General features: G+C 43.6%; 1 long non-coding RNA gene across 4 annotated transcripts in view; it reads right to left on the bottom strand.

The window, feature by feature from the left end:
- Positions 1-22,188, bottom strand: part of LOC146036654 (uncharacterized) — a 111,866-nt gene extending 89,678 nt beyond the window's left edge. For 2 of the 4 annotated variants that reach the window (XR_014460901.1, XR_014460902.1), the window contains exons 1-2: positions 21,997-22,188; positions 15,565-15,657 (exon numbers count right to left, since the gene is read on the bottom strand). This is a non-coding gene — a long non-coding RNA (uncharacterized LOC146036654). Of the gene's footprint in view, positions 1-15,564; positions 15,658-21,698; positions 21,820-21,996 lie in introns of those variants that run through there. The other 2 variants (XR_014460903.1, XR_014460904.1) reach the window with 1 other exon arrangement.
- Between the last annotated feature and the right edge of the window lie 3,034 nt (positions 22,189-25,222).

The following is a 25,222-nucleotide window of genomic DNA, read 5'->3' as shown; positions in this document are numbered from 1 at the left end:
TAGGGGCGTATTATGGGCGTCATGCGGAATGACACATGGGCGTAGTTTCAAAGTGGGCAAAACGGGGCGGAAACATGGGCGGACACGGGGGAGTACACTTATGTTGGGGGGCGTACATTCGGAAACCACTCCGAATGCACGCGATCAAAAAGGGCAGAAATGTGCGGTGTCCACAAGTGTACTATTGCTTTGCGGACACCACTCGTTCATGCGGTAGGCGAACGTACGCCTAATGACTAAAACCATTAACACCTGAACCCAATAGAATCTACTCCTTTACTCATTACTCACTAATAGGCCGCTTGTCAGTGCTTTAATTGAAACCATTGCACTTCAATTGCTGTAAGGGTTAATGTGTGCAATGCATGTGTTAGGCATGCTTGTAAGGATATATTGGAATCTAATTGATTCCAAGTCCAAATAAGCAGTTTTTTATGAGGATAGGTAATTGAATAAGTGGGTCATGTGATGTATTGCAGAAGATACTTCATAGTGGGTTGTTTGGCGTAAATACTCCGCTTACGTGCGGTAGCACCGCTTGGCTCCCGTTCGGATGCGGTATTCCCGAGCATACTCTGTAATACTCTGTAATACCGTGCCGAATCGGAGTGTTTCTCCCGCACACGCATGCTTTGTATGTCGTCCGTAAACACGCCCTGTTTTAAAGAGTGAGTCCGTCCGAATGCGGAGGACACGTGGGCGTTTCTACGGACGATGGCCGCATGCGGCAAAACACCGTGGCGTGCCGACCGCTCCGTAAGAATGCGGGAATTTCCGCACAGATCAGAATAAGGGCCTTAGTAACATAGTAGTTTAGACTGAAAAAAGATGTACATCAATCAAGTTCAGCCTTTGGTTATATCCATGTATATATTGAGAAAACAGGATTACCCGGCACTCTGCTTGTGAACAGTGTATCTTGCTGCGGTGCCATCCATGTCCCCCCCAATCGGAGTGTTTATTGTATGTGTTCAGGTATTTAATGCCTGTGATTGTTTTATGCATTTGTGTCCCTGATGACGGAGGTAACTCTGTAACGGCGTAGGACCACTATAATAAAGGACTTTTAAACTACTGAACAAGTCAGGTATTTATTGTGTCTGACGACACCAACTCTCCAGGAAGAGAGTTCCATAATTTGACTGCCCTGACCATAAAAAAGATTTTCCTTGTAAGGGTATGAAATCTTCTCTACAAGCCCCACTACCTTTCTAAATACATCAAAATATTACATTTACATTATTTTATAATCATCATTTATGGCCAATTATGTGGGCAATTGGCCTCTGGTCATCATCATGTCATGACGGTAAGCCTTTTTTTATGCAGTGATCTGAAGCTGTGAGAGAATTGGTTATGGCATTGACATCCAATGTGGGGAAAGAGTAAATATCCTCCCACAATGTCTTGTATTTTGGTAAGAAAATAAGATCTATGGTATTCCAGAGATTTCACACAGGATTGAATAAAGGAAGGGAGTTAAAGTGGAGCTGTTTTGAGTTGTTGGGAAAGTTTGAGGAAATGGAAAATAAGGAGTAAACAAACACCTCCAACTATCCTTAGATAGTAAACCCAAGTCCACAACAGAGCCAAGTAAACTTTTAAGTTAACTGGTGAATGTTTTTGTGGGATTTGTTTCTAGTTTTTGATAAAATGTGGTGAATTGTCTCAATTTTTTCCATCATGTAATCTGCCCTATTTTAAACATTGAGCCCACCACCTTTACCTGTGTCCTTTATGTCAACTGATTAATCTTCCATCAAGTTATACAGGGTGGTGACAAGTTATACAGGTGGTGACAACAATAGGTTCACCTTACAACAACCTTTAGGAGGTGCAGCTTCACTTAAAATATTATGCAATACGATTTAAAAAAAATATTTCTTTCTTTTAATAAAAAGGAAAATAATACATAATTACATACTGTATACATAAGTGTATTTCAATCAATAAAAAGACATACAGCACATACAACACATAACCCATAAATTGATGCAATACTGGAATGTTCTTTTTATGAGGCGTATATGACTGATATTGAATTTCTCTGTTTATTGATGTTATATTGAGGCAATAATGTTGATAATATTTACCAATCCCATTTGTTGATATACAGGTCTCCAATGGACATATGGTGGACACGTTTCCTTCCTCAGAGCGATAGATGTTTACCCTATTTGATAGGGTGCAATCGTCCCTTATTGTGGGGATAGACTCCAGGTGCTGATGTCCACACTAATCAGTCCCATGTAGCTCAATTTCGGAGACTGCACTCTATTAGCACAAATGGTGGTAACAGGACTGTGTGGGGCTACAAATACGCGTTTCTCCGCCTGCGGCGCTAATCATCGGCTTCCTCAGATCTGAGGATGCCGCTGATTAATGCCACAGGCGGAGAATATATATGCATACTATATACATCTTGGAGATGGGATCAAAGTCTATAGGTAATTTTAGACAAAAGTTATAATTTAATTTTGTACATGAAAGTTTGTGTTTTATATTTATATTTTATATACACCTTATACATTTAGCCCAAAGGTAATTTTATACAATATTTTTTTACAATTTTGTGCATATAAAAAAGTTTTTGTACAAATAAACAACCAGAAAGCAAAAGTGTCACTATGTCTGTCGCACTCAAAAAATGTATTACAGAATATTTCAGATATCGGATTTTTAGATTTGGGAGTCTCAACCTGTATTATTTATTGGGATGAAAAGGCTTATGTGCATCTGGATGAAAAGGTTGAAGTCTTTGGAACTAAAATGTTTTATAAAATGTTCCAGACTATAACCCCCTTCAATTTGGCCATTGTTGGATTTCAATCCTCTTTTGGAATTCAGTTGAAAGTGGTACAAATTTACACTGCAATTTACAATATATATAAATATTAGAAATAAATTGCGTTTGTTGGTTATTTTTTATCTTTAATATTTTTATTTTTATATTTAGTATATCATTAACACCAAATTGTACACAATTTCAATGCTCCAGAGTGATTTTTCTTTGAAGAGAACAAAGTAATTTACTGAATAGGCTCCTTTGAATAGCATCTTCCATACAATAACCACTCATCAATCAACAAATAAAACAAAGCCTTTTCTCAGTATGAAAAGTTATGCTTCTTTATGCATTGCAACAATAGCAGCACAATCACCAGTAATGATTACCTATTTGCAGGCTGACAATTATAAATAAGAGTCACAGAAGGGAATTGTACATTTTATTATGTATCTTCATGTTAAATAGTGTGAAAACTGTTTTAATTAAAAGCAAAATAAAAATGTCTGAAAAAGTACATCTAGAAAAGTGGTGATTGGCTCCAACGGCTAATGGAGATTGGATTTACGCCACATGGGAAGAGTATAGTGCATGGATTTTTTAATCCATTTGTTTCGAAAAATTAGCACATGTAAGGTGATGTAGAGTCCTACCTGTGCAAATGTGATGTCACTGGCTCTAGTTTTTTTGGTAGTTTTAGGGGTACTATATGTATTATGGGCCTTATTCAGATCTGATCGCAGTACAAATTTGTTCGGAAAATGGGCAAAACCTTGTGCACTGCAGGTGGGGCAGATGAAGAGTTAGATTTGTATGAGTTATTTTTTTCTGTGCAGGGTAAATACTGGCTGCATTATTTTAACACTGCAATTTAGATTTCAGTTTCAGCACACCCCACCCGAATTTAACTCTCTCTGTACATGTTATCTGCCCCACCTGCAGTGCACATGGTTTTGTCCATTTTCCAAACAAATTTGTACTCAGCTCAGATCTGAATAAGGCCCTATATGTGGAGTGAGCACTGAAGGAATTCTGGGATGCAGCTTCCAGTGCACAATACTGAGGGTATCCATCTTTGTTTTTACAATCCTGCTAGTCTACCCGTATTTTTAAAGTGCCAATCATTTACAAGACAAAACTGGGTTGGGTTTGCCTTGTAAATACGGGCAGACTTCCAGTTATTACATATTACTGTGCTGGGAACTAAAACACATTTTACATTGTTATGAGGGAGAAGTTGTATCAGCTCACGTTATGGGGTGATTTTGGTTAACACGCAAAGCTGCGAAATTCGCAGGGAACAAAATCATTCAATGGTCACCGACCATTGAATGATTTTGCGAGCGCTCGCAGATCTAAGATACCTCTCTGGTGTCTTGGATCTGCGGGCTTCCTGTACAGGAGGAGGGCGGGCAGCTGACATCCGCCAATGTCAGCTGTCCGCACCTGCGTCAGCAGCGCATTTACATGGGAACGCCCAGTGTTTTCAGTGTTGCCCATGAAACTCTAGGTATTCCCATGGCCACTATCCCTCGTCTCCGGCAAATAAGCAATTTACTTGCTCACACAAAGATGCAGTTGCTGACCATCGCTCCCCTGTCCGAACACGCAGGGGTGCGAATTGATCTGAATACGGTCCTTGGGGCACTAGAACCGCTTCTTTCCCATGTGATAAGAAGCTTCAGTATGGGACCGGTACGCTATGCAAATCTTTTATAATTGGAGCTGCTATCTTTAAGATATGCTGGGCACCATTGTGGAACTTAGTTCCACCGCGTTCTAGCCACTTTAACCCCTGCTTTTTACATAATTTCTCTGTGTATTATGCTGTATATGAGCCATCACTATAAGATATAACTATAATCTGGTGGAGGATGTATTTACTGATGTCTTTTCTATGTGTGGTACTTATGGTTTTGCTAACCCTCACAAAGATCTGAGCAATTTTCACCCGGAACAGCATTTTTACGGGGGGTGAACCAATTTCAATAGGATAAGACTATGGAAAGTTGTTCACTCACCCTGTAATACAGCCAAAGGGCAGCGTCAGCCAATGATGATGCGGGAGCCCATACACACTAGGTGAATTTTAGCTAAAAGTAGTTTAAAACGAGAAAAATTTGCTCAAAATCGCCTAGTATGTATGGACTTGATGTTTTCCTAGTGTCGCTCTTATTAGTTCAGCAGAATGCTAATCCACTGCACTGACCCCACAAGCTAGAAAAAGTGCCAAATAAGCAGTGATGGTGCTGACACCTCTTCTTTTAGACCTGGGCAGCAGATGTCTCCCTATGACCCTGGTACCATTTATAATGGCTGGGGAAGAAATGTAGAAGAGTACCAATGATATTCTGTAATACAGGTTTGTTTTGTACATGAGCCAAAAAGCATGCCACACATTAATTACAAATTATTTTAATTAGAAAGGTTGTTGCAATACTTTCTTATAGAAATAGCTTCTAACTCTAGCGTTGACAAATTTTATGTTCAGGTCAAATAATATGACCTGGGAATTTACTAAAATAGAACCTTTCTTAATTTCTTTTAGAAGTAGATGCAGCAACTCCCAGTTTTATGTGGGTAATTAACACTCGTTTCCCATTACTGTGTTCATTTGGCTTATTTTATCACAGGAAAATGTATGTTCGGTGTTGCATAGAGTCTGCATTAATACTAAGCCATTTTCTCAGGCGAGAAGAACAAGTCAGCTTGGGAACATCTACTAGAATTGTATTATAAATAAAAACGAAAAAGAGTCAGCTTGACACCCCCCACCTCCATCCTCAATAGATTGTAGCAATCTTCTTCCTATAGAACGCAGATAACATTACAGTGGCCCCAATACAATACACACTATAAAGTATATAATATATATTATAAGTGGCCACCATCTATTGCAGAGCGCTTCATAGTAACAGTCAATATTAATATAAACCCTCTCATAAAAAGTATTTTAGCATCATTGCATCAACCTGTCAAAGTAATATATTCAAACCCTTTACAATAATTACCATTGTAATTAGGGGTGAGCGGGTTTGGATTTCTGGAATCCGAATACACCCGAACACCCCCAATCCGAGCTTGTAAAATAAAATTTAGTGCAAATATAACAAGGGCTAAAGTGCACTCAATGGGCCCGATTCAGACCTGCGATTAAATGCAGCATGCTGCCCGGCCGAATGTCCACCCCCCACCACGTGAATCCCCTCGCTAGCATTGAATGATTTTTCTGCCGTTCATAATGAAAAGTCATCCTGAACTGACTTCTCGTTTACACGCTGTCCTCCGAATTCGGGTGGGCGCTGACATCATGTGTCCACCCCAAGAAGGCATCGACACGCCTGCGTGTGCAGGAGAATGCCCAGCATTTTTATGGAACATTAGGGTACATTTTGTAAAGTGTGATTTACATTTTAGTTTTCAGAAAAAAACAATATCTTCTTTTTTTTTATGGAACTGATCACAATCATGATGCTGATTGATAAATACCTAATATTTATAGCATTTTTATTGATAAGGGCCCCCACAAGTTTGTTGTCTAGAGCCTCCACAGACCTTAATCCAGCCCTAGTAGAGGAGGATGAAGTTAGAGATGCTAGAGCAGGGGTGGGGAACCTCTGGCCCATGGGCCGTAAACGGCCCTCGTAGCCAGTTTGTAAGGCCCAGCAGCCCGATCGTCTGTGAGTGTGATGCGGGCGGGTGCGCGAACACACAATAGCCGTCCAGTGTCCAGCAGCAGCCAGTTGCCGGCTGCAGTTATTGATCAGCAGCCGGAGGGGAGACACTTTTAAAGGTGATAATGTTGGTCCGGCCCCCGGAAGCATTTCCTACAGTACAAATGGCCCTTCTATGAAAAAAGTTTCCTCATCCCTGCCCTAGACCTATATTGATTCCAGAGGTAGTGATGTATTTATTCCATCTAGTTTTATGTTTGTTCCACCTAAATTTGATTTGGTGCCGTCTACATGAGACCAATTTTTCCAGGGCCACTTTTTGTTTCCATTCTGCCCCTGCTGTCATTGTCAGGTCTGCATTGTCCCAATAACAGGAGAGCTGAAGTATGATTCTTTTCTGCCACTAGTATAGAACTTTTGGCTGGTGAGTAAGAGGGGGGTGGGGGGCACCCCACTCTTAGTAACAATGCTGTTTGATTTCACTGGTCTCTGGAGAAGATCATTAGCTTTATTACACATCCTCTGTACATCACTGTTTAATATAATTAGTATTATAAAACTAAGCAATAGAAAATGGATAAAATACATTTCCATAAGTTCAGGCCTGCTCACACATCTGCTGCATTTAAAGTAATTACAAAGTAATTATAATTCGGCATATCTTTTTTTTCAGTGGAAATATGAGATAATTACCAAAGCTCAAGTGAGGGCAGCTCGGATGGTGTAATGGTTAGCATTACTGCCTCACAGCACTGAGGTCATGGGTCAATTCCCAACAATGGTGCAGAGATCATATTTCCTCCGCTTGCTTGTGTGGGTTTCCTCCGGGTACTCCGGTTTCCTCCCACAATCCAAATACATGCTGGTAGGTTTAAAATAATGAACCATAGAGTGTGTGTGTGCATGTATATGTGGTATGGAATATAGGGCCAGATGTACAGTATTACATAATGTGGAAAGAGATAACGCACCAGTCAAAACTCCCAACTGTCATAGTTCAAACACAGGTGATTGGCTGGTGTGTTATCTCCTTTCACTTTATCTCTTCACCAGGCTTAATACATCTGCCCCACTGATTGCAAGCTCCATTGGGGCAGGGCCTGAGGTGATTGTTCAAATATTCTCTGTAAAGCGCTGTGGAATATGTGTGCACTATATAAATACATACCTCCCAACTGTCCCGCTTTTTGCGAGACCGTCCCAGTGTTTTGGGATGTTCCCGCATCCCTCCCGTGGGCCGGCAGTGTCCCTTGGTGGAGGGTGCGGCAGGTGGGAGTCCCTCCGTCCCCTGTAAATAGACGCTGTGCACATGCATCTATTCCTCCTAGAGCTGCTAGCCATGCCCGCACAGCGGCAAAAAATTACGGGGTGCGTGTGTGTGTGTGTTTGTGACCTTGTGGCAATAGGCTTCTCCCCCTTGCCACAAGGCCATGCCCCCAAAGTTTGGGCGTGCATCGGAGGCACGCGAAGCGTTCCTCATCCCGATGGCTCAGTGTCGGGAGGTATGTAAATAACTGGTAAATTATAATATAATAATAAATACTGACACAGGAGATTATATTCCTTTAAGAAAAAAAATCTATGACTATGTAGAATAAAGTGAATGTTCAGCCAGGATGCTTTATCTTGTCTTGACCATTTTATCAGTATAACCATAAATAACCTAAACTACTGCAGATTTATAACTAGAATATATTAGAGTGCTCTGGGATATAATCCAGGGAGAGGAAATAAATCCATGAAAATGTAGGCTTTGTAATCAGAAAAAGTACACACTATGCATTCTGCGTAGGTTAAATTATAGGAAGGCCCATGAACTCAAGGATACAGGCCATTTTCTGTACATAGGCCCAGCTGACACAAGCCTCTCCACAGAGATGCTTCTTTTTCATGTGCATTTTTATATTTCACTGAGCAAGCACACATTAATAGCAGATGCAGACAGGGCAGCTGTCCTTTCTGAGAAAATGTTATTAATCATGGTGTAACAATATATTATTAATTGTCCAGGAGAATAATTCCATTCATGTTTAGACACATTCATGCATTAATAAAAAAAAATGTGGAAAAGCACAAGGCAAGGTTAATGGGAAAAATAGATCAATAAAAATACTTCCATGAATTCCAGGTCCAGGCTCAAGGCATTCAAATCCACACAGAGATATACAATTTGCCAGCCTATTGTGATGGTTCCTTTATATATATATAGAAGACAATATATGATATTATTTTAGAGATTGCTTTTATTATTTCACTTCTACAAAGAAACAACAATGTGAAATGTGAGACGCTTCGTCTGACAAATGACATTTTCATGGCGATTGATAAAGTTTTCTTCAGCCTTCTGTGGATATTTCTGTCCTGATGCAAAAAATTCAGCAAGAGTAAACCAATTCAATGATAATCAAAGAAATACAGTGAGAGTCGCTGAGTCAATAATGGGAATTTAATGCCTCCTTTATGTGGTAAAAGCCAGTTGCATTTGTAGGCACCTTTTTGAAGTGCCCTTCACTGGATGAGTGATTTATCGATCTTTATACTATTTACCTGCTCCTCCTTCTATTAGGCACCTGGCACTTCTTTGTTATGGTGTGGTTTCTGGATTCCGACAATGTTATCATTTTATTACTCTGGGCTCTCAGGTTCCCCATGGGAGCTTTATACTGCCAGAGAGCAGCCTGAATTAATAGCCTTGCTAAATATGCCATTTGCGTAAAGCTCAACTCTTTAACCCCTGTGTTGTAAATTGTAGAGACTATAAATTAACCGGTACCAAGGTTGGTAGGGAGAATACAGTACGTGGACATAATCTGGGCCTCCACAGATCTCTGTGGGAAATGGGCATGAAGCTCTTTCTTTCTTCTCTGACCATAGAAAATGTGTAATCATTTTATAAATTAAAGAAAAGGTCTTACAGTATTTGGGGATATAAGGTGTAGAGTGGGGTGTTGTGTTACAGTGGTTTCACATGGTCAAAATGTCTACATTGACGATATTGACATTCATCATGTAGTCAATAATAAAATCTTAGATTGAACGGAATCAGAATAACAACTTTTGACCCTGTGCCCAGTGTTGACATACCCTCTCTTGGTGGCATGTGGCTCCAGACTTGTCTTCCAAGTCCCTGTGGTCCACTGACCATCACTTCTGGGTCAGACCATTGATACTATGGCATATTGGTAAGGGTTTGGCTACTATCATTAACCGTAACCCATTATATTTTCTTTAACCCTCCTGTCTGCAACCTAACCATTATGTTGACATCCTGAGAATGTAGACTTGTTGCTGTTGACATTTTAACAATGACAACTTTATAACTGTCTACATCAGTGGTTCCCAAACTGTGTGCCGTGGCTCCCTGGGGTGCCTCAGGACACATGCAGGGGTGCCGCGGCTTGGTGGTGCAGGACCAACTCAAATTATTAATGGTTAATGATTTATGAGCAAAACCAGTGCTGGTGGCTGCCAATGATAGAATGTGTACAAACAGAAACAAATCCTGCCCTTTACCACATAACTGCTGCTAAGAATCGCATATAAACCCAATCTAAATATATTTTTTTGGACCTAGGGATGCCGTGAAAAAAATTCTGATTCTCTAGGGTGCCCTGAATCAAAAAAGATTGGGAACCCCTGGTCTACATAATGGTATTGACATCAGGAATGCTGTTATTGTAGACTTTTTGACTATACCCCAAGCATGTGTATTCAAATATTATCATGAGTGTCCCACTCTAAAAAGTTAGAGAGATTTGGTGCACCAAACATTTTACTACAAAAAATAAAAACAAGTAACGTTTAAAATATATTACACATATGTCATCAGAGCCACACATGCCTCCTTACTTGCCATCAGCCCCTCTGCAGGACACCAGTATTGATACACATGCCTCCATGTTTACCAGCCTGTGAAATGTGTCCTAATAAACACAGTCGAGAGGTTGGTGGAAATGCTGTATGTCAGGGTCGGATTTGTGCCTAGGCCCGTGAGGCACCGGCCTCAGGGCGGCACCAATTAAGGGCGGCATGCAGGCTGACATTCTGTTAAATGGCAGAGCGGGTGGGCAGCGGCGAGTGACGAGCGCCGCCGCCCCAGACATGAATTATCATATGTCGGCGGCAGCGCCGCTGGTCACCCGCCACTCCCTACCCACTCTGCCATGCACATTACATCACCGCTTAGTGGCTGGGTCCGACGGTCCCCTGCGTGTCCGGAACACACAGTCTATTGGCTGCTGTGTATCCAGCAGCTGAGCTGAGTGGCGCGCAGATCCTCCTTGCGCTCAGTCAGTTACAGTGTGTGAGCCGGAGAGAGACTGATGGAGACACTGTGCTAATCACTGTACTAATAAGTGCCTCCCTCCCTCCGGATCATCCGTACAGTGAGCAGTCCAGAGTGCTTAAAAAAATATTAAGGTGGGCTACAGTTTTTAATGAAATATATAAATAACAATGTATATACATATATGATTACATTAAAATAGGGGGGGAAACAAAAATGTTGTGCCTAGGGGCGGCCTGACCCCTAAATTCGCCCCTGCTGTATGTGCTACCAGTGTGAGTGCATGCAGTGTCCATTCAGTGCACATACAGTAGGGTGCTGTGTTTACCCCCAGTGTGATTTAGAGAGGTATCAACAACATGGTGTGACCTAATGGGATCAAGGCCATGCCCCACTGTTCTGACAGTATATCCCCATATGCAGTGTGAATTGTGCTGGCTTGGGGATAATCTGGATTAGAGCTGCACTGGAAATGTGATATGTCTTTGGTCTGACCCAGTTTGGCTCTGTGTTCCAAATCCCAGGTCAGACCTGGGATTTTGGTGGAAAAGCAGTATTACTAATCTAATCACTTACTTTAGCCACTTTGAACTTTGCAGGAAAATTAAGAAAGCCCACCTTGCACTGTGTAACATGTGACTGCAGACATACATGACATTACTGTTAGAGAATTGTGCGCTCCGGCACTGTTCCCTCTATGGGCACCCACACTGGGTACTAGGACCGAGAATCTGCAGGGAGGTGTGAATTCCGACCTGATGTGCTACTGCACATGTACATATGGCTGCCAAAATACATTGTTGGGCCTGGGACTAAGAAAAAAGGCAGATAAACCTTGGGTGGAGCTATGGAAAATGTGTCGGGTGGACCTTTAATTGGTGCATAAACCATTTTTTTCGTTATAAATGACAACATTTTGGCTGTGGAGGTGGGTATTATTATAACATGTCAATATATAATATTAATTTTATATTACTCTACTACCATTATGACAGCTCCACCTTTCTCTCTCTCTCTCTCTCTCTCTGACACACACACACATACAGTGTATATATATATATATATATATATATATATATATACATACACATACAGTATACTCCTCCCACTTCCCTCTCACTCACATATACCCCAACCCTGCCCCAGCCAACTCCTTCTCACACGTACAGTATATACACCAGCCACCCGCCTCTCACATATATTATACCCTCCAACTGTACCGATTTAGCCGGTACAGTACCGTTTTTTAATGGTCTGTACCGGCTAAATCAGACTGTACCGAATGTACCGCTTTTTGATAGGCAGCTCCTCCGTCTCTGGGAACTGTAGTTTTCTTCTATTACACTGCTGGCTGCTCTGTGTGTGAGTGGCCTGATAGACTACATTTCCCAGGTAGCACTGCAGAGGGACTCAGCGGGACGGCCATCCTCCCCTTGCATAGTGATTTCTGCCCCGGAACCCCTGCACCACGTCTCCGTTTCCAGGGGAGGGCAAAATGTGCGCACACCACAGCGCAAAAGGGGATCGCCGATACAGCTGATAGCTGGCTGAGAAGGGTAAAGAAAGTGGGGTGGGCGCTGCTTACATGATACCCGGCTCATCCTGGGGCCCCGGGTACATGGTGTGAATGACGCCAGTCCACATTCGGAAAGGGGACGTGGCCACACCCCCTTTTCCACTGACACGCCCATTTGGCCACGCCCCCGTTTCGGATGTGCACCGATTTCTACCCTCCAGATGTTGGAGGGTATGATATATAGGGGTACATTTGCTAAGATCTAGTTCTAGTTTTATTGAAGATGGGATGTTACCCATACAGTAGCAACCAATCAAATGCTATATATTATCTTCCAGAAGATGCTAAATAAATAATAAGTAGAATCTGATTGTTTGCTATAGGAAACATCTCATCGGCAATAGAGCTCCAATCTTAGTAAATTTACCCCATAGATACTGTATCCCTGCTGCCTCAGCATTGTAATCTGGAGTTTCTCAGTGTGCTACTTGGTCTGCCATGATCCTGCAGACATAACGTTGCCTTCTCTCTGATTTGGAAGGCACAATACTAGGGAAGCCATGGTATAAAATTAATGAGGATAACAGTAAAGGTAGGAGTGATATACAGATGTATAATTTAGATGAACTATAAACACACTAGAATTCAAATATTTCTTTAATTTGAGCAGTACAGTATATCATACAAGCAAAAGACAAACTACTGTATGCCGTAATATTATATGGTTTTCTCGACCATTTTGGGAGAGTAGGCAACTAATTACAGGACAGACAATAATCTGTAATCATGTAGACACTGATGAAATGTCAATGTAAAAGAGTATAAACATTGTCCCTTAATGTACCTGGTCCCAGTGGTAGTGCTGTATTTAGTGGTGGCATCCTGGTCCGGGCAGTCATGTGACTATCGGTTCTGGTGAAATCATCTTATTGCTCCAGATTTCCCTTATCCCTAACCCTGTCTAACCTTTACATGTAACCCTCCCTCTAGTGCCTGACCCTAGTCCTATTTTCCACAGACTAACCCTAATGTTGACATCCTAATATGGGCATGTCGCATGCCAACATTCCGCGAATGTCAAAATATATTTTATTGAACCTCAAAAATCATAGATAATAACAAATACAGAAATTAAGAGCATAGTGTGGTATGATTGAGGAACAATCCACCATTTTCCAATATTTTCCAATATTTCTCATCTATATACTGTAGAATGATCAAGAAAAGATTAAGTAAAGTGACTCTCGCTGTCAAACATTAACAAAGAAATGAGTGCCAAGAAAGAGTTAACTAATATAGGGGTTCCATTACATGGAGTCAAAAGGGGTTTAGATATTCAATTCACAGCGAGACCACTACTAAACAGCAGTTATGAATAATATAATCTAAGAGATCAGTAAATGGTATTAGTAAGAGCAGTAGTAGGAAACATAACATTAACCTTGACAACATCAACAACAGAAAGAAGAAAACTTATAACTAAAAAGGAAAGCAAGATATCTGCCCATTCCTATTCCAAGCCATCAACCCATCCATGGACCGATCCAGCCATCCAGCAGGAGATGGGGATAGGGGAAAAGAGAAATGGAAGAAGTGATAGGGGAAGTAGAGGGAAATATAAAAAAGGTCATTTATGGGCAATTAAAGTCCAATGGAGGTCCTATTTTGAAGGGTTTGGATAGTGTACCATGAAGTCCACTGGAAACAGGTCTGAATTGCCAATCTCATTCCAGATGGTAAAGTCTGGATGTATTTCCCCCAGCATTTAAATAGGGCAGGAGTCATAGATTCCTTGTGCAGGGAGGTTTCCAGCCAATCCATGGTAAACAAAAGAGGAAGTATAGAAGTTGTCATTTCCGGGTGCCTGACGGGGTCCCGGGAGTCGGGATCCTGACAGGCATTCACTCGACGTCGGGATCCCGACTGTCAAAACACCAACAGCCGGGTTCCCGACGGCCACCTGCTATTTTCCCTCGTGGGGGTCCACGACCCCCATAGAGGGAGAATAGAATAGGTGGCTCGCGTAGCGAGCCACTGTGCCCGCAAGGGGTTTAGTTGCGCTCACCATGCTGTCTGGGTCCTGATGTCGGGATAATGACTGTTGGGACCCAGACTGTCGGACCACTATACCACACCCGTCATATACAGGGAGGGTGCAGTATCATGAATCCATTGTTGTAATATAGCTTTCTTGCTTGCCGCCGATAGAATCACAGGGAGTTTTTTTATCACTTTTTAGGCCTGGATACTTGATCTGCTACATAGCCAAATAGAGCCCAAGATGCGTTACTGAAAGTGTAGCTTTAGAGAGGAAGCAGCATAGTTATGTATAATGTTCCAGAATGTGTGTATGCGAGGGCATGCCCAGAGGCAGTGATAGAGGTCAGCTCCAGGGGAGTGACATTTTGGGCAACCAGAGGTATCCGCAACACCCATCAGGTGGCGTCTTTTATGGGAAAAATAGGCCCTGTGGAGGATTTTATAAAACATTTCTTGGCAGGAGCTATAAGGGATAAGTTTAATAGTTAAGAGAAATATGGATAAAATAGCATCGGGGTCAGGGGTTGAAGCTAGTGAAGCTCATTTATGTAGGTCTGGGAGATCAGTGTCAGTGTCTATTTCTGGGCGGATGCAAACATATATATTAGAGATAGAGTGGGTGCCAGTGCGGATAACAGAATCTAAGGGATTTGTGATGTCATGGGGTTGAAGTTTAGAAAGAATAGATTGTAAATAGTGTATAGCTTGAAAGTAAGGAAATCTGTGGTCTGGAAGGAGACGGAAACGTGTCACGGCCTTGTCAAATGTCAATGGGGCATGAGAGGTGTTTAAGAGGTTTCCAACGGCTGGCGGGGCCTGGCAGCTGGTGGGGGCTGTCAATTCTATCGCCAGCCCCTGCAAGCATGAGGGGCACTACATCTGTACATCCATGCTCTGTGAACTACAAGTTGCATTACACATAACAATCAAGAGCCATGTGTCTCAATAGAGCAGAGAGTCTTGCATGCAACTTTCTCCATCGAAATAGGTCTAATTTTGCAAAATGGATGCAAGTCACTGTAACGTAGCATTTTGTATACAGATACAGCTGCAAGCGCAAACAGAATATAGGCATGCCACATATCATTTTTATCAGCAATATATTTTCTATAAACAGAAAAGTTGCAAAAAAGAAACCTAGCCCTACGAAGACACCCTATGGCATATCACAACTAGGAAAGCTGTTAATGCAAGGAGGCTAGATACCACATACATCATATACGGAACCTAGGGGCTTTAATAAAGCTACAGATATAGTACATACCTTATACAGCATTCATACACCTTTCACAAGCAAGGATTTATGATTCCATGGCAATAAATATGTTCTATTATTCTGGTCACAGTATACTGTGTTCTGTAGAAATAAACAATTTATTATGATCAGTAGACTTCAAATAAATATGATGAAAAACACTGAAGGTCAATCTCAACGACATACTGTAATACTGTATGCTTTTAATGGGTGCCATCAATCTATTGCTGAATTTATTGCATTTAGATGTCTGATCACATGAATGTGCATTATTTCTTAAAATATATATTTTTATAAAGAAACCCTATGGGGCACTGATTTATTCAATCACTCAAAACTATTCAATCATGCATAAAAAAGGCCTGTGTGTAATTGCCCTGTATGTAAGCTTCACCAAGGGAATATGAGATAAATCTGTTTAACCTATTCTCTGCCAGTCACTGCTTATTGCACTGTAGAACTCTGCTTGAAAGTAATCAATGTTTCTTACAGTATAAGCTGATTGATATGCTTCATAGTGAGATGTATATTAAAATCATACAGTATGGACCTTATTCTGGTCCATACACAACACTGCCAAATTCGCAGCATTGTGGACCAAACGCCGTCCGCAGTGCCGCCTGCCCCCCTCGCACAGGCCGATCCCCCACACGGCTGCATATTGATGATTTGCATAATCATACAATCGCGGTCGGGGAGAAATCGAATGATTTCTCCAGCGCTCGTCGAATGATTTCTCCAGATTTCTCCAGTACTCGCAGATCAGAGACCACTCTATGGTGTCTCTGATCTGGGAGCACCCTGTGCAGGAAGAAGGCTGGCGGCTGACATCCGCTGATACCAGCTGCCCACCCCTGCGTCATCGCTGGGTTTCCAGAGGAATGCCCATTTTTTCTTGGGAAGCCCATGAAATGTTGGGTATTCTCATGGACTTTGCCCCCTGCCACCACCCCACAGCCCTCCGCCCGCATTGCTAGGTGTTCACCGTGCCCGCTCATACCCTGCATCTGCACATTCACAGAAATGCATCTGCGCATGCACAGACGCAAACCATTGCAAACTAGCCATGGGCAAAATGATTCAACGAACCGAGCCACGCGACTCAGTTCAATAAAGTGAGTTGAGTCAGTGATTTGAGCCATTTGGTTGCTCGTCTGCAATGTAGAGACAGTGCACAACATATTCAGTAAGTTGGCTCACTACTGCATGAATCTGATCCGCATCACTGAATCACTGAGCTTGCACAGTGAACGACTGTCCTGACTCACTGACAGACTCAGGGATTCATCCAGGCACAGCAGCCCTGCCCCTGACTCACTAGTAAGTCATGACTACTCCCTGCCTCCCTCCCACTGGGTGTCTCCCACTGTCTCTCCGTCTCTCCTCCCGACTCAAGTCCCTCCTGCCGACTCGAGTCTGAGAGGTGGGGGCAGGGCTACTGCTGCTGACTGACTCTACTCAGTAATCAGCGAGTGACTTGAATCATTCATTCATTCTAATGGTTCGAGTCACTGAGTCGGGACATTGAGTCAGTAGCCATCTCTATTGTGAATGCACGGGGGACCAAACAATTTAGAATAACCCCCTATATATGATTACAAAATGTATTTATTGTGTTTTTATGTATTCAATACTGTGCAATGGTTTAGGCAGATGTGGAAATAATGTTTTAATAAAAAGAAGCGTCAAAAGAAAACCTTTTATCTTCTCAACAAAATGCAAAGTGAATGAGCAGAAGAGAAATCTAAATAAAATAAATAGAAATATTTGGTGTGACCACCCTTTGCCTTCAAAACAGCATCAGTTCTTCTAGGTATACTTGTGTAATGGTCACTGATTCAGACCTGTTAGCTTTTGCTGTTTGCACGGCAGGTGGGGAAAATGTGACATGTGCAGAGAGAGCTAAGCCCCCTACACACCAGCTGATTCTGGCAGAGATGCGGCATACACACCGGTGCCGGGCAATGGGGGGTGTTGACGGCGTCGGGCGCGACATTCATGCTACGGATGCAGTTACTGTCATTAAGGAGGACATTCCTCATCTGAACATGCAGGACGAGGGTGGAGGTCATTAACGATGCGCAGGAGCAGGCATCGTTAATGATATGGAGAGACACACTAGGCTATTAGAAAGCTATTTGTAAGTGATGTTGCTCACAATATCACCTAAGGGAAAATGTACTAAGCTACGAATGGCTATGAATGGCCGTATTCCTAGCCATTCCTACCCATATACGGCAGTAAATTTGTATTTCCAAATTTAAAATAAAAATAAAAAACAACGGCGTGGGGTCCCCCCCTCCACGGCTATAACCAGCCCCGGGTATTAGAAATTCAGGGGGTAAACAAGTTGGGGTTCTCCTGGATTTTTAAAACTAGCACCAGGCTCATGGGCCGGTCCTGGTTCCCAAAATAAGGGGGGACAAAATAAGTAGGGGTTTCGCATATCTTGAGAACCAGCACTGTGCCCAAACAGCCAGCAGGGTAATGCATACTTCACAACAGTTCCCCCCAGCCTGAAGAGAATAAACTGCTTGTTGTCACAGCTCTAGAAAAATCATATTATTGATATAACAGGGTTGCCGACTTTTAAATGCTCCTCTCCGGGAGAAGCCCGGAGAGGAGACTTTCCTTACCCGATCGGGGGCGGGGCTTGACTGTGATGTCATTAAGCCCCGCCCCCATTATGGGAAATAGGCGACATGACTGATCTCCATGGAGGGGGAGGGGCTAAAATGACACGATTGTGCCATTTTAGCTCCGCCCCCTCCTCTGAGACCCGCGGATTGCGGCATGTATATGCCGTGATTCGGGGGGCTCAGGGGGGTCCCCCAGATTTTCGGGAGACTCCCGGGAATTCCGGGAGGGTCGGCAACCCTGTGATATACTTTACTACTGTGTCCATGAGACACTACTGTGTCTCATGTGTCCATGAGTTGAGCTGCTTTTCAAGCTCAGGGATGGAGGTGATCACCTGCGTTTGCCTGTGGAGTAAGTCAAGGAACAACTGGAGTGCTCTGATTTACACTGCAAATGGATAACAGCCATCTCCTCCCAATTAGTTCTAAACACATGTATTATTAATAATAGTCACCGATACAGGAGTTGTTCAAAAACACAATACAGTTTGTGTACAATCCATAAAATGATAGGTAGACAGTGTGCATGGGTGGGAATGCAGTTGTAGGGGCCCATGTTTAGGGGTGGGGTCAGTCTCCAGAGGGGGTGTAACTACACATATTAGATTTGGTCCCCTCAGAAAATATAGTTATAGTAAATTCTGCAAGTGCATGCATTAGTAACAGCAATGCACTGTAGAAAATACACCATAGTCCTGTGCAGTATAATATAGCATATGCATAATTGCAGTACACATTCTGGAACCTAATCATCAGAGCAGAAGGGTCCTCAGTCAGTGGCTCCCACTGGGGGTTTCCTCTGTACCCTTATGGGCTCATCCAACCCTGCAGGCAGATGCTAATTGGTTGCTATGGGCAACTTTTGCAATGGCCGACTTCTCCACTCTGCTATAATAATTTATTTTACACAGTGGTTTCCTTCATAAAATAAAATAGAAAGGAACTTCCTGGTCAAGATTGTTGAGAACTGAACAGCCGTAATTGATACATACTGTACAGGAAAATATAAGCAGGAACTGTCACAAAATACATCACTGTATAATATGTTTACTTAAGTTTAAGGATCACACCAGAAAATTAAGATAAAAATGGATAGTAAAAGAGATAACCAGACATATGTAAACGTTTTGCCATGAAAATGATTGCCATTTTATAAAAATGTCCAGGATCGGCTGGCATGCCGCATCTTCAGCAATCTCAGACCCTATTACATACAGTATGGCCTCCATGTGTCAGTAGACTTGAGAGTTTTTCATTTAGGGTAAGAGAAGTGAATAATGAAATCTGATTTCCCTAGTAACAGGAAATCATCAATTTCATAGGTTGTCAAACTTGGTCCTCAGGGCCCCTCACAGAATCAAGTGAAATAATTAGCTCCACCTGTGGATATTCTCAAATGTGTAAGTGAGTAATGAGTGCACCAGTCTAGTGACCTGGAAAACGTGAACTGTTTGTGGTCCTGAGAATCAAGTTTGAGAACAATTGATCTATTTCATCTATCATAGAGGTGGCCAAACCGGTCGTTGAAATTTACCAACGGTCCATGTTTTCCTGGCCACCTGTGGATCTGTAGAATGTGTCGGTTAGGAATGAATGCAGCACATGTTTGAAAATGTAACAGTTGGCAATGACTGCCCTTGTGCTCCAGCTAAGTGGTCTGGAAAACGTGACATGTTGGTAGGTTTTGAGGACCGGTTTAGCCAGCCTTGATCTACAGTGACCTTGTCATCTACAAACTCTTTCCATCATCATGTACTGAAGGGATCTTAGTCCCTTAGTCATTTGCAAAGTATACATATAGTACATACAGTTAGTATTTGCCAGCTTTAACATTTTCCTCATAAGAAACATCTTGGGGGGTAAAGCACCTGATCACTGTTAGGGGTTGGTGGTTGGGAGCTTGTGTTTATAAAGCCACACCCCCTAACTGCATAATGCAGCAAATCACAGATTTGTAAAAAGGGGGCTTGGACAAAATGCATCATTCCACCCTACTAGGAAAAGGATGGAATGCTGGAGGATGACTTATACCCCTTTCACACCAGAAAATGCAGGGACTTACCTGGGAATATGGTCCCTGGATGATGCAGGGACATTCACGGGTTGGCGCCTTTCACTCCATCCTAGCCCCTGCATTTTCTGGTGTGAGGGTGCAGTGGTTGGTGAGGTCTGGGCAGCGGGTGTTGGGATCCAGGGTCCAGACTGCGGGGATCCGGCAGCGGAGCGTTTGTAGCGCTATTTGCCGGGCAGTGGGGTGGGAGAATTTGAAAGCATTTTGGAAAGACTGCTCGGACGCTGATTGACTGAGAGCGTCAGGCCAGTATTTTCAAATCCAGCAGCTCTTCCCGCCCCACTGCCTGACAAATAGCAATACAAGCCCACAGCCGCCTCTGCCAGATCCCCGCAGTCTGGAACCCGCTGCCCGGACCCCGCCGCCTGGACCCCTGGACATCGGAACCCGCTGTCCAGATGGAAGCAAGCCGGGATGCTGGGTAAGTACCTTTCACACCGGCCTGCTTCCCTGGCTGGTCCTGGGAGCAACCCTGCTATCTAGCAGGGTTGAATTCCCAGGAAATTTTTCCAGGAATTTGCCCGAGGAACCTTGCACACCAGCGATAGTCACGGGATGTTCCCCGGGCCAACCTGGGAATATAGGCTGGTATGAAAGCGGTATTACTCTTCCTGGAGTTCCCTGGATGTTCAGGGAGCAAAGATAAGTGTGATAGAGTATTTGCATTAGGCACAGAAAAGTCCCTGAAAACATCTATGCACAGAGTAATTGCCATATTTATAGCTGCATGTATATTGATATACAAATCCATACACGCATTTCTGTTATGCTTGTGACTATTACTCCTGCAGGCCTTCAGGGCAGAATACCATGAACACAGACATCAACAAGACAACTGCAGAACAAGTAACATAGTGCCATCGTTTATGATTCTGTCACTTTTCATTATTGCAAGGAAAACAAGAAATAGAATTTCGTTTTTTTTTACGGAAACCTACCATGCGTATGGTCCTTATGACTATATATAAATTTTTATAAGTCATTTGGATGAATATATTAACTAACACTGTTCAGCTGTGTCCTCCAATGCATATTGTAAATTTCATGGGATAGCGGGAGTGTGTGTACGCATGCAGCCGCTATCCATGCACATTACATGGGGGACCCCTCTCCCTTAACCCAGCCCTGACCTACAGTATGCACCTTAGCAAAAATCAAGGCACCATTGCAGGAAATTGGTGTGAAAAGATAGTTTTGTGCAGCAGTTTCGTGCTTATCAAAATGTCGTCTACTCTATCATTTCACACATCTTGTTAGGATAAACGACTGACAGAAGCAGTGAAAAACGTGGTTATTTCAGATATCTATTAGTAAAACTCATGAACTTTATACTTATCCATATAGATAGAGATCAACATTGGCTCTAGAGAAGATGTTCTTTGGATAAACTTTTATATAGGTCTGGTTTCAATTCTCCAGTTTTAGTGCCTTACAGTAGTCCCCAGGAAACAGAAAGAGTGTCCTTAACCCTTTGAGTGCCAAGGGAAGTTGTCAAAATAAGTGTGAAAATTGCCCAGCAAAATGTGAGTGACACAGGGGCGCAGGTGTTAGAGAGGTGCGCTCGGCAACCATCTCCATGGCAACCCCAGCAGCAGCCCACAGGCTGTTTGTCCCCTGCAGCCACCATCCGTAGGTATAGGCGGTCCCCAGCGCAATCCCGCGCTGTCACACCCTGAGTGACAGCGCAGTTATCCCCTTAGTAGTTAGCCCCTCAGCGCGCCCTCCTCTTACCAGTCAATTGTAGCGCTTTGTATCCATGTCCCCAGTGCTGTGGTGTTTCCTAGTGCTGTAGTGTGCCCGCGCTGTGCCTGTCAGCGTCCCTCCTGTAGTGAGGAGAGCCCCGCTGTTTGTGCAGCCTCTCTGAGGAGATGGAGCCCGCTGCTGGGGGAGCTGTCAATCACCACCCGACCAGTGGCGGATCTAGACTTCTCTTCTAGGTGTGTGGGGGGGGGGGGGTACTGATTAAACTTGACCCTCCCCCTCCAGTCCTGACTCCTCCCCTTCCAATTACCTGACCCCTCCCATTGTAAGACTGCCCCCCCCCCCCCCCCCAATAATAATAATAATAATAATAAAAAACACAATGATAAATGGAAAAGAAAAAATCCTGCATGGGGGTCTGCATTGCACACATATACATAGCACACCACAAACACACATGTACATTTCACATCACACACAGCTCACCTGAAATACATACATAGTATATCACACATACAAACACACTGTATGTGCAGCCGGACACACCAGCAGCCGGACAGTGCACACATAAGGGAGCTTCAGGCTGTGGCTGCTCCCGCTCATCAGGTGACTTCATGCTGAAACCCGGCACACAACGGGCACACACCCACTGTGTGCCCGCCGGGCAGTGCTGCAGACCCAGCTCACCCCACACTGTCTGTGAGCAATCAGGGTGGCAAACCACCTAATTTACAGCCCACCATCCAATAGGATGGCAGGATGGGGAGAGAAAGCCCAGCTGTATCAGCTACTGGGTGAGAGAGGCGGCGTCATCATCTCCCCATCATCACTACAATCATTACTTAGTAGGTGCGGGTGCAGATGCGGCTGGCGGCAGTGAGGAGTAAACCCCTCGCCCCGGCAGTGATTCCACTGGCCTAAGGGGGGGCGACCGCCCCGTTCGCCAGCCCTTAAATCCACCCCTGCGCCCGACGATGTCTCCCACATAGCGCCTGCAGCACTATTTCATTGCTTGTTATACAGAACCCCCCAGCTCCACGGCTGTGCAGACTTCAAGCCAGCAGAGACCTCCACAGAGCATTGCCTGCTGTATATCTCTAAAGCTACAGGAGCAGATAAGTACGATAACTGCACCAACACACCTGCTGAAGTTTGCCTGTGTACACCCTCCCCCCCCCCCCAGCCTATAACCCCTAACCATACACGCACCCCGCAGGCTGTAACCCTAACCATCTAACCATACACACACCCCACAGCCTATGGGCGGGATTCTCTAATAACTCCGGCTGCACATCGTCAGCACTCGCAGTGTTAATAATCGCATATGCAGTAACATATGCGATTATTAACGCAAAAGCGATGGCCGGGTCCCGCCACCCTCCCTGAACCCTTACCTTGCTCCGTTTCCTCCTCCCTGCACCCGGAAGCTGTGCAGGGAGGAGGAGGTCATTGGTCCAGGCAGCACAGCAGGAGGCTGCCCAGACACGGGTGAGGGGAGGGCAGCGCGGATCGGCGGGGGGCGCGCAGGGCACACGGAGGGAAGCCCATAGGCTTCTATGGGGTTACGTCATCTAGAACTGGTGTAACCCACCGCAGCAAAGCCTCAGTGGTGGGCAATGTTCCCTCTAATTTTACGAAGGCTGTGTGCGGCAAAATATTTTGGCTGTGCAACTTTGGAAGGAATTTTTTATTTTTGTGCGTCACATATATAACTAGAAAACGACGTTCAGCATTTGTGTTAACTTTACTTCAAAATGATATTAAACATTCAAAACCCAGCACATGATGTAGTTAATGGGTGAAACACACATTAATTTAGTCCACAACTGCAAAAAAGGGACCACTGCTGCTTTGTGCGCTCTGTTGTAATGTCTGTGCGCACGCTTGTCGAGTTGTGTGCGCGCGCACGAGCGCACAGCTTAGAGGGAACACTGGTGGTGGGGCTTTGCTGCATATGAAAATGCGGTAAAAACCATGAAAATTGGGTTTTTACTGCATTTTTAGTTTGGAGAATCCCGCCCATTATTACACACAAACCCCGCAGCCTATAGCCCTAACCACATTACGGTGTGGGGTGTATAGCGTGAGTAGCATTACAGTGTGTATCATATAGTGTAAGTGACATTGAGATGTATTGCATAATGTATAAGGGGCAGTACATGGGGGGGCGTCAGAAAATATTTTTGGCTGGGGGGAGCAAAATTTATAGTTACGCCACTGTGCTGGTCAGAGGCTGTGTTATTCAGTGTAGTCACAGTGTACAGGCAGGCAGGCTGTGTCAGTCAGTTTGTCTACTCTATAATAAATAATTGTGCTGCACTGCACTGCACCCCAATATACTCTGTCAGAAGTTCTATCAGATTGTACTGCCTCCACACAGTGTTGGATAAGCTGCTTCCTTAATAAAATGTAAATATAAAAAAACAATATTGTTTATTGTTTGTGAGCACTGCACCCCAATACACCATAGTGAGATACTGTCAGAAGTTCCGTGTGTGATTTGTTCTGCCTCCACGCAGTTTTGGACAAGCTGCAGCTTCAAAAAAATAAAAATAGACCTTGGCCTAAACAACATTGTGAGCTGTAAAGTGGTCAAAATTGTCTGTAAAGGGTTGGAAATTAATGTTATTGAGGTTAATATTACTCTAGGGGGGGGGGGGGGGAACGCAAAAGTTATGTGATTTGGGTGTTTTTTGACCATTTAAAAAAAAAATCCAAATCCAAAACCTTTAACCGCCGCTTGACAAATCCAAATCCAAATCTCAGTGACGTATCCAAATCCAAATCTTCGGCCCCAGCGCCCATCTCTAATACAAATCAACAACAATTATACAGATGATATTTTTATCATTAAGCGGTTGGTGAGGAATGTAGGGTGTTGGGCACAGTTAAAATAAAAGTTACACCTACTTCCCAGTATTGCATAATTTAGCATACATTTATTTCATGTTGCAATGGCGATTTAAGAACAAACCATGCTGCAATGCTAGAGTTGTATTTTAATAGTTTTTTCTTCCCTACACTATACTTTTTAGGGGCCACTTTAAGGATATCCTCAATTTTGCCCCTTTACAGTAATGGGCCCTACACACATGCCGGTGTGTGGGCCGTTCTACTCCTCTGTCCCTCAGCACTCAGAGCTGACACCCTACACACAGAGCAAGCTCTGTGTGCTGAGCGAGCTGACAGCTCCAGTGTTCTCCGGTGAGTGAACCCTGGACACTGCTCATCAATCTCGGCCAGCGATGCGCGGGGA

This window comes from Crinia signifera, chromosome 9, assembly GCF_055691185.1.
Source record: "Crinia signifera chromosome 9, ASM5569118v1, whole genome shotgun sequence".
NCBI lineage: Eukaryota > Metazoa > Chordata > Amphibia > Anura > Myobatrachidae > Crinia > Crinia signifera.
This window is presented reverse-complemented; position numbering and strand designations above follow the sequence as displayed.